Below are 11863 nucleotides of genomic sequence, written 5' to 3' on the forward strand. Positions count from 1 at the left end.
CAAAGTTACCAAAAAATAGCACAATAATAATTTTCCATAACATATCAACAGGTCCTGTTCTCTGGTATTCATTCACCAACAAGAATGCACCACAACCTTTGTCAATAAAATGCTTGTGCGGCCAATTTATTTGCATCACTTGACATTCTATAGACATTTGTGTTTACACGAATTTACGACTTTACAGAACTAGTCACACAGTACCATTCTAGCTGCATTTCATTTGGAGACATTATTCTAGTAAGGCTGGGTGTGGTGCAGAGATAGACCTAGAGCCATGTACTGAAGCTATAAAATGGATTTATGCAGTCTCTGGGTGCATTCATCAACACTGTGCTGAAAGAGCATTTTAACTCGTAAAAGCATCCTCAGCACGAACATGCAAATAACAGATTTATTATGTGCCATTAGTGCGCCCTTGCAATAACACTTCCAAAAATGTATCCATTGTCTTTTTCTTTTCTACAGCATAGATTGTCTAAATATTATGAAATGGCCACGTTCTTGAGAGGCACAACATGCAAGCAGCTGGAATGGAAATGTTATATGGCTCTGGCAAAAGCGACTTTACACAAAACATGGTAAACACATAATCATAATAACATGTCAACTCCCACGCTGCAGGAGCTGACAAACTAATTACAACCAGCTGTAGGCCTAGAAACAGTCCTTCATAAGATGTTCTTATCAGTCATACAAATGAAGCAATACTGAATTATGCAATTGTCTCACCATGTCGCATACATGTTATCTGGATTTAAAATGTGATATTATGTTTGCAATTGTTTCAAAGAGTGAAAAATTGAAAGACAGAGTATCATTAATAGTATTCCAATGTGGATATGTATCTATAAGGATATCAGGGTGGAATGCCTTATTGCATAATTAGTTTTTTTTTTTTTTTTTTATTTACCACAAAGTATAAATTTGACCTTACGACATTGGCTATATCTTAGTGGTAAAGGTTTGCTTAGAGGATTAACATATGATTAGAAATCCAAACCAATAAGTGTCTTGAGGATACTCAAACCAAAGTGCAAAATATAGAACAAAACCTTCATTTTATCAGAAACGTGCAAAGTTCACGGCAAATATTTACATAACCAACCTATTGGATCGTACTGCCAGTGCTGTACCTCAATGAAGCCTATTGTAAAAATATATGTGACCACCCAATTCTATCCTGACTATATTTAATTTAAACCATACACTTGGGAGCTTTACCGGACGTTTTCTGTTATTGTTGCTCCTACCTCAATTTGGATGAAAAGGAAAGAAAATCTGTCAACTGTGAAATGTAAATATCATTTTAATTTAGTGCAGGGTTTGTCAGGATGTAATTGTTGTTATACGCCATATTGAGACCAAAAAAAGGAATTCTCATAGTCCCATGTTTTACGTGTTAACCTTAACCTTCATTTCATCAGTGTCTGCTTTCTTCATATCTCTAAAAGAAAATTGGAGACAGACGAATTCAAGAAGGATCATCTGTACCCATCACTGGCCAATGGAATGATGAATTGCAAAATTAAATGAAAGTTAAGACGTTAAAAGGTTTGTAACCATGTTCATTCTCTGGGTTTAATTATGTTGTAGGTCTTTAGTCACATTCCTCTTTTGATCACATCATGGCTGGAGGACGTCCATGTCTAAGCGTTGGTCTAAGGGTGGATGCATTTGGTAAATTATAGGCCTAGAAACAAGAATGTACAATAACAATCACAAATGATTTATTTAATTTAAACCATTGATGCAAATTACTTATTTCAATTGTTGCTTCACATTTTTTTTTCTCATTGATGTTCCAAATAACTGATTTTTTTTAACGTCTTCCGTATTTCCATCATAAATGTATACAGTTTTTTTGGGCCCAATACTGACCCCTGTGGTACACCAACAGAAATGTCTGTGACGCTTTTTTCTTCTTCTCATTTTATGCTGCTGCTTTGGTTGACTTTTTTAAAACCCACAATTTGGGTGCTGTTTGTACTGCCACCATTAGCAACACATCTGTTGGCAAAATAGTAGGAGCTGGTGTTAACTTTCACAGTTTACAATGTTTTGCTCCGCTGAAAGTAATAGAGTAGTCTTGACAAAAGACAAAAAGAAAAGAAATCTAAGGGAAAATGAAGTTTGCTTCTTTTTCTGATCTTACAACTTAACAACACTTATACTGATAGATAAATTGTGTTTCTATGCTGTATCTAGGGTACTTACTGCCAGCTCAGTCCTTATTGTTTTGGCCTACGTCATCAGAGGTGTAATACTCCCTACAATGGAAGCACTGGACTAGACTGGAATGAACAATATCAATGTCTTGAGAGTTCATGTATCCAAATTCCCATACCATTGGTAAATAAACTTCTTATGTGTTAGAACTTCAGAGTCATATCTCTTCTCTTTAAATCACAGGATACAATACTATAGAGATGACTTAAGACAGTTGCAATATTTGGCACATGAAAATCATACTAGGTTTATTATCTGCGCATTAAGTCCCAATGCACTGTAGGAGCATGAGAGTGAATCTAAACAGTAAATCATGATAAGCAGAGGAGGAGGAGGCATGGATATACTTGATGAATGGGCAGGTCCAGGATACAGGTGGAAAAGATGAAACACCAGTGAAGGTGTATGTACTGCAGGCAGAGACAGGTGAGGGGGAGAGGATCTGAACAAGATAGTGCTTGTCCAAAAAAGTACCAGGGTAAGACCATATGATATCCACCAAAAACTTCTTATGAACCTACTTGAGCCCAGATTAATACATGTGGTATGCTTCCTGGGAAAGCAGCTGCTCTCACTCCACTTATTATCCAAAGGTTGCCAAATACTTAATAGTGCCATTACTGGAAATAGTACAACATTCATATTATTAAAAAAGATGTCACTAGTACATGGAATATAGGTAGGTTGTATACAAAACACATCACTCTCTAGATGGCAGCAATGCAATAATTTAAAGATCAAAATAAAAAGTTTTATGTTCCTTCCAGAGAAAAGAACACCTCCCATGGTTGACTCATCCTCTTGGTACAATGAAATGGATATCCCAGGAGCGCGCCCTCGGAGAATCATCTCACTTTCTTAAATGAAAACCATACAGATATAAAACTGCAAACATATGTGGTGTAGGTCTTACGTCAAGCGACAATGTTAGCAACCTGGGAGATAAAGAATGCACAAAAACATGAGAAAAACAACATAAGATTTTACTGTCGTAATCTCTGAAAATCCCCAAGCTCCAAAATAACGATTAAGTCATCATGAGAACTGGAATATGTTCTCATTCCAAAATAATATAATAGTTTTGATTGTTTTTTTCATCTGGATCCATCTCAGCAACACATCTTCTGATTTTGAAGGTATTTAATGCTGGATGCCCTTCCATGTCATTGCTAGGTTTGGACCAACAGCCTTACAGTTGGTGGGCAAAAGTTTAATATCAACTTTGATGTTTAACCAACTAAAGATAGCTTGAGATGGAAGCTACGGTAAACTTGGATTGAACATCAAAATTGGATTGAAAGTAGGAGTGGGTGATACTGGCAAAAATGAATACCTCAATTAGCCTGATGGAGATATTCAGTCAATATTTTTTTGCAATCCCACAAAAGGTGCTAAAATGTTTCAGTATGGCTAGTCTTTCTATTCTTAATCAGCAATTTTTGTAATCTTTAAAAATGTATTTTTAGCAATACACTAAATATTTAAATTGTGAACTTTTTAAAAACAAAAACCCATGTCTAATTTAACATTCACTTTTACAGTCTGCATATCTTTCTTGGACTCATTAGCCTAAATATTTACTGGCAGCCATCCCAGGTCTTGCTCCTTAGCGTATGTCCTCATCACAACACCTCTCAGTGAACCTGTTGAGTATAACTGTTGTCTGTCTGGGTCTGTAGCCCGAGGTAGTCTCTTCTCCCGATGCTTAGGAACACATGTCTGTGCGCTTGGCCCCAATGCCCTCCATAAAACTGCAAGCTGAAGGCATCTGCCAGCAGTAGCTCCTTCATGGGATATATGGGACCCTGAGCTCCTGAGCACACCGCCTTGTTTTGTGATTACAAGTCTGATGGCTTTACTACAGAGCTTTCCAGTCCCTCTGCATGCATTCAGAATAAATCATGGGTGCATATGTTATATCGTATAGAACATAAAGCGTGGTTTTGTAGGAGGAAGGTATGAAAGGAAACATACACTGACCTACTTGCCGTCTAAAGAAACTTTTGCAACACATGCAACACATACAGGCGGTTTATGAATACATCTGTGTGCATGTACTAACATAAAATATTATTGCGTGAACTGATTAAAGCTTTATCCTTGTAAATCTTTTATGTCGTACTGTGGAAGACTATGGACCCATGGAAACAAGCAGGATCACCAAATCAAATACGAATCAGGTTCGTGAAGATGCAAACAAAGAAAGGACACATACTTTTCTAACTTGTTTTGGCACAAAAAAAAAAACCCAAAACAACAATAACAAAAACATGGTTACAGTGGTTACATGGTTAGTCTATTTTTTGGCCAAAAATTACATTATTATTACTGTTGATTTAACATCTGCATGCATGTAAACATGTATGCATGTGAATATTTACAATGTGCCAAAGAGCTTGTGTGAGCTATTAGCTAGCTATAGGTTTGCAGCTTTAAAATATTTGCAACTTAGAACTGCCCAGAAATCCTAGCAAATATATTCAGTTGTATGTCCTTTGTGTGTAATAATCTTCTGTCTGGAAAACCCCACATGGAAAAGTCTTTATGAGGAGCTAATCAGTGCTTGGTTAGAGTCATGGGGATTCCTCTCTGTGCCGTCTGATCACATTACAGTTGAAACGCCACAAAACCTAAATCCACACAGCAATCTGTAAGTCATGCCACTCAAGAGGACTGTAATATGCAAATTGAATTTTGTGAACTGGCAAACGCTGTACATGTAGTAGACAGTTAGTTTAGTTTCATAGTGCTTTATTTTTTACCCTCTACAAGAAATCGCTAAATAGTATAGCAGCAAATTGCAAACTTAAAGGTGAACTATGCGATTTTTCTGATGAGAGGTCCATCATTTGCTTGTCTTCATGGAGATGTTGATTTGCTTGGTATGCTCCGCATTATGGCATAAAACAAATCACCATTATAGTTAGCAAAATAAAGCAAGATAGGTCCTTTATATTGGTAAAAAAGTTGGCAAAGAATCAAATTTTGGGAGTTCTGAGTTCACCTAAAAATAGTCTATAGCTATTTTTTCACACAAGGTGGCGATAACATAAAAAATATCAGTGTAACATAAAGTTATGTAATATGTCAGGGGGGACTGGAAAGGTACAGGCAAACTTTTGACTAGGAAATTGTTAAAAATAGACTATATTAGTATTAGTATGTTGGAATTTCCATTTAATCATTTAGAAACCTGTCAAGAGCTGGGTGTGACAGCTGACTTCCGGCACACCCTTCTACACACAACATAACTTACTGAGAAAAGTCTGTTTGGCTCCAATAGGAAGTACAGATGATATAGGGCCTCTGTGGTCCCCTTCTGCCTGTGAACAGAAGAATGGGCCAGTGTTGGAATTATCAGAGGACCAGAGAGAGACAGACATGATAGAGTGGAGGAGGACAGCAGAAAAGGGAGAGAGGTGAGATTATATAAACATTTGGATCCTTGACAGTTTGACGTGGCTCTTCCTGCCTCCACTCACATACTTGGGCTTCTTTCTTTCAGCGCAAATCTTATCAGCCAGTTGCCAGAAAACATAGGGATCTAAGCAAAACTTTCAAAACTTTCCTTCCAAAATGAAGTTATTTGGCATACTCAGTTAGCATAATTCACCTGGACTGGGTTTTAAACTGTTCTCCAAAAGCTTGTGGGAAATCATTTAGTTGAAGTGGAGTACAGATTTTGCAAGAAATGATTGCATTCAAAATAAGTGTTTTGCATAATACCACTTTGATACCATGGGACTTCTGCAGTTAAGTCAGTATGAGCTGCATGGTATATGATTACAAAAAGGATGAAGTAAGTTTGCCACAGAATCCCAGTTTCTTGGAATGTGATCAAATCCCAGGATTTTTGTAAACAAAGCAAGTTTTTACTAGAGACAGCTGTTTTATGTTTAATGTTTGTGTCCAAATTGGACTTTTCAGACACGCTGTATGAAGATTTAAATAAGGTAAGCACTGTTGTCTTGATTCATTTTCTGTTTGTGGCAGGACTCAACAGCAGTCTTTACTGTTGTGTATTACCCATAGTTATATCAGTTATCTAAATCTATCCATGGAGAATAATTAAAAGTTAGGACAGTTGCCATAGTAATTAATAGTTCAAAACAAGATATATCTTTTGAATTGCTGAAAGTTTAAACCAATGAATGTGTCTCCATAGAGAGGAATAAACACAGGTGAGTTAAGAAATGCAAGTGACATGTTTAATGTCATACAGTGGAACATTCTATCTCCTATTTCCTTGCAAGGCAAACAGAACCTCCACCAGGAAAGCTATATTGTGCACATTTATATACATATAGATTATGGTTTATTTTTTAACATTAAAGTAGACAAAGTCTTCACCAGACATTTCTGAATGTACATTGACAAACAACCTAATTTTTCTTCTGGTAAATCATAAGAGACTTTATGGTCTGCTACATTTGAATTCAGAGCCAAAACCTGTGTTTGCTTAAGATGTGTCCAGGTCCAGTGGTGCTTCATGAGGCATAGCCTCACAGAGCAATAAAAAAAACAAAAAACAACATGAGTCATGTCTGTCTATTGTCTTGGCATCTGAACAACATTAGCTACAGCGCACAAGGCCACAAGTGAAAGTGCTTGTTTGCATGTTCAACAATAGCTCTTTGTGTTAGTGGACTTTACATGGACGCGTGCTACAGTGCTTTTATGGAAAGTATGTGGCTGGCGAGCTTCCTCTGGCTGCCCTGCGTGCTAGCTGTCCAGGATGTAGCTGCAAAGCCCTACACTGCATTCCCCTTTAGGCTCAGATTAGTTACAACACAACATCTCTATTAGCATCAAGTCACATTAACTCACTGTCACTGTGCCCAGAGCGGAAACAAGCCCGCTGGAGTACACCACAGATTGGCACTTGTGTTCAGAGCCAACAGCAAGTGATATAAATATATACAATTACTTATCTAGAACATAATGATTATAGTCATTTTAAATATATGCAATTGCAAAAAGGGGGATTGAATTTTAAATTCTTTGTTTGTTTACTTGTTAGCAACCATTTATTTATAGGTTATTGTGTAACATTTTACTACTGCAACCTCTGCTTCTTCTGTTACACTGCCAGTCTTTACATAAATGGGCATTTTACCAAAAGGTTCAAATTACTTTAAACTTGAAACCCTTTTTCCATTACACGATCACACGAATAGCAGCTATTACTACAAATATATTTGTATCTTCTTCTACTACTACTACTACTGCTACAACTACAATAATTATGCATTCAGTAACTGAAACATTAATCCAGCTACAACTACAAGTACAGAGACAACTATTGGTACATAGATAGTAGCTGAGTTATGTCAAGTATCACCACCCCTAGAAACAGCCAAACTCCCTGTGTTTACACATTTGAGATAATGATGGGCTTCTTTTACAAGAAACTGTAAAAAATTCCAAGTATATGCCCCAAAATAAGACTAACAATGTTGCACTGTGTTTATGGTTTGCTTAAAGCCAATTGGCGGGGCATAGTTTGTATTTTAGGACAGAGAAAACATCTCTGCTTCTCAAATTCAATCTCTTACACTATTTGGTTGGACCAACAGGCCAATGGAAGTCTGTTGTGCACAACTGCTATAACAAACAGTCATCTTTGTGTTTGAGTGTTCTGTGAGTCGGCCGAAACATATAATCCTTGGCTCACAAAAACAGGAAAAAATTCAAATGCACACCTACCTACCCGTAACTCTTTAGGCTATTAACTACAAACTGACTAGTAATTAAAAAATCTAGTTAATTTAGATTTTTTTTTGTACTATTATGTACAAATTATGAAAAATAAACTGACTAAGGGCTTGTATCTCCACAAACACATTCCTTTGACTATAATATTCCAGTATTACATTAAATGAATCTATCTCGGAGAATGTTCTTTAGTATGGTTTTTGCTTTCTGATCAAATGTTTGGTAGCCTTAAAGAGAGGATATTACTCTTCTATGGGCTATTAATTGCTAACACATAACATATTTAAATCACCATGTTAGCTTTTATTGTTTTGAAAATGTCACCAAAAAACAATGCATTCAATTTTTTCAGTTTGCATGGATGACATATAAAAGCACTTCAGGCATGTTTTTGATGAAGGAACATTATAACATGGTAGAAAGCTCCAAAAAGTTGATTTTGCATAATAGCCCCTTTTTAAACATGTCCAGTGCCCTATAAGTAAACAATAGAATGTCACCATGTTGAATACAAGGAGATATTTGTTTTGAAAACCCAGTACCAATTACACTACCACAATGAAGCGCAAATTCCTTAAAGACACTTGGGTGAGTACCATACATTATAGTGTGACAATGTATATATAGAGTACTGTGCCTCTTCACGAATGGACCCCAGTATATAGCCCCACTACTTATGCGTATAGTGGTATATGTCGACTTTCCATCCAATAGCAGCACGGCTTGTTTCACACAGGGGAACATTGGAAGCCAACTCTGCACTACTCCTCCTGAGCAGCCTGTTTCAAAGATTACAGCTGTTTTTACACAGAGCAGAGAGCACAGTGTGGGCAGCAACCATAGCCACTAACACTTACACAGTATCAAATTTGAGGCTGACACTAAAAGCAGCCAGACTAGTCATTATGGTATGATAAAGGCATCGTGCTGGAGCCAGTTCTCTACATGCCCGTCTCTCGTGTTTTCTCACATAGACAGAGATACAAAGGGAACACAGGAGCAGCTGGAGACTGTCACATAATATGACAGTGTCTGCATTGTCTACTACTTCATAGTATTCAAACAAGTCTGCAGTTCGAGTCAGACAGAGCTAACCCAGCTGCTACCTCTGACTGGCCTTAAGACAAGAAAATGTGCTTCCTTGCGCACACAAGCTCCATGCTTAAACAGCCTGGAAAACAGATAACGTTAACCTATCTATCTAAAATGTAATGTTGTAAGTGCAGTAGTCAGGCCATTATAATTTTACTTTACCTTAGCAACCAGTGTTTGTGTTATTAAAAGCTCTGTACCCATTTTTCCCACATATATTTGAGCAAAATTTGTCTTGCCCTAGTAAAATATTGTATAGGCAGCTGTTGAGGTCAAAATAAGTCCACTGCAGGTTGTCTGCATCTGAATATAAAGCCTTCTATTGTCCAATTATCAGGAAGTGTATGTTACCATGCTAGTTGTTGTTGTTAGCTATACTGTCATGGCAAACCTCAGCTCTAGTTTCTGGGAGTTGTGAATGATGCTTATAAACTCATCCCAGTGAATAAGCATGCTTGTGAGGACCTCTGCAAACTTTTAAAATGAACCAGGGTTTTCACAATTTTAAGACAGAAAACTCAGGGCCTGTCATTGAAGTTTATCATTGAAAAAAGCTGATAAAAAGCATGTTAACCAAAATGTTATAGTGTGGCCAATGTTCATTGAATCTTAATATACTTATGCATAATTTTTTTTCTGTATTTTCTCCTTTAATTCATTGTTGGCTTTGAGTTGGAGTGCGTACCTGTGCTAATGAAAATTAATTCTATTCAATTGAAATGTGGTCTTGCAATTTGTTTCTTTGCAATCTTATTATACAATCAGTTTTATGCTTTTCCTCTGTAATAATGGGATTTTTTCTGAGTATATACTTGACTGAAATTGATCCTAAGCCAGCTATTTACAGTAAAGCTATTAAAATGATAACATGTCCCTTTAGAATACTAACTTGTGATTCATCTGCTCACCACAAATCCATTAAAAGAATTAGCTACGGTAGTCCTAGGATACAAATCTGTTGTACAAATACTACACAGGGTGCCAACCAAAACTGGAATCCCAAAACTTGAGTAACTTGCAAACAGTAGCTCCATAAATCTTAGTGAATTTGGCCATTTTCCACTCACTATTGCATCTTCACCCTCTCTGCCCCCCCGCCTTCCCAGGATGCACTTGGGCACTCCTGTTTGACACACACAGTGATTACCGCATCAAGACTTTTTTAAGCTACCAATTTGGCTTACACATAAACGATCCGGTGCCGGCAGACAAGATTGATGATGTTTGGAGTAGTTAACTGTTTGTGCACCCCGAGGGAAATGAGGCAGAGCGTGGAAAGAGTTAAGCAACTGTTTGGCTAATGGTTAAATGTATTGGACAATGGGAAACACTAATCCATAATAACATCATCTGGAATACATTTGTAGGGCTAATTAACATTCTTAAAGGTTTTGTTTTATTATGAAAACAAATGTGTAAATCTTGTCTGTGAAATGTGTGCCAAAGTATTTATATTTGAATATTGAAATAGCTGTAGTTACTTTCCCAGGAAATTTAGGATCTGCAGCAGTGGGTGGGCTGTCCTGCTTCTGAAAGTAAGCATGAAATACTTAGTTGAAAAATGAATGAATGAATAACTGAATGAATAAATGAACAAAGCAAAGAAAAAACAGCATGTTAACACGTGCTAACTAGGGATCATATAGGACATAATTGGATCATAACCAGTGTGTAAAATCCAAAAATTATGCTTCAAAACTTGAAAATGGTGGAAATGTATGGCAAAAAAAGGCAAAAAATGGGATTGATGTGAGTGAATTTCTCTCCAAGATACAAATGTGATATATGATGCCAATATCTTAAAGGTGCACTGTGTAACTTTTCTCGTGAAGAGTCTGCCACCTGCTTGTCTCTATGGAGATGTGAATGTGTGTGAATAAATTGGTATGGTTGTGTGTGTGTGTGTGTGTGTGTGTGAGTGTGTGAGCTGAATGTTTTTAGAAATGGTGTATTTGCAGGGTGAGATGTGTTGTACTAGATGTATGTACAATATGTTCACACGCCGAACTGTTACTTTTACTTAAACATCAGCCTGTCCAGGGACTACAGGTGGAAATTAGTACTTTTGCTATAACCTGGCACTATAAATCTTTCCTGTTTTTATTTTTTTTAAGGTCAATGTATTGTTGTGCACTGTCCCTGTTCCAATAAAAGCATACCATACCATACCATAGCTCTATACTTGTCCATCTTCCAAGTATTCAAGTACAGATATTTTTATAGCTTGAAATGCACAGAAAAACAAAAAACTACGCCGATCTGACAATAACTTGAATTATAGTACATACTTGAATTAAAAAAGGGAATGTTTAGTTAGAAGACTATAGTAGCAGGATGAGAGTATGATGGTAATGTTTTACAGTGGACTATTTATTTATTACCATGGCGCTTCTATTGCTTCATATCTGCTGCATTTTACACCCTTTAGTTCTACCGGCCCTTTACAAAAGAGACTGTGTTCTTATCATCAAAGCACTTCATGGTCTTTTGGACAGAGCATGCCTCTCAGCAGCCTGTCCTGTGTAACACTTGTTTGTCTTGATAATTAAAGAGACTGTTGTGAATGTGCACTGACCCTCCTCGTGTCTCAGTCCTTGAACAGATCACCGATTCACTACAGACAAATCCTCAGGCAGTGTAGGCCTCATGCCAATGCACAACCATGCTATGTCCAAGTGACGGATTTAGTTTTTCATGCACAATTTTCTCCAAGGGTCAACCAGTTCATTTTACAGCACAAAGATGTTAACAGTCTGAAAATGTGTACTATCTAGCTCGCATTTATACCTAATGAATTAGTTCTATCCACTCTATCCACTATAGTAAT

This window comes from Periophthalmus magnuspinnatus, chromosome 16 (genome assembly GCF_009829125.3).
Source record: "Periophthalmus magnuspinnatus isolate fPerMag1 chromosome 16, fPerMag1.2.pri, whole genome shotgun sequence".
NCBI lineage: Eukaryota > Metazoa > Chordata > Actinopteri > Gobiiformes > Gobiidae > Periophthalmus > Periophthalmus magnuspinnatus.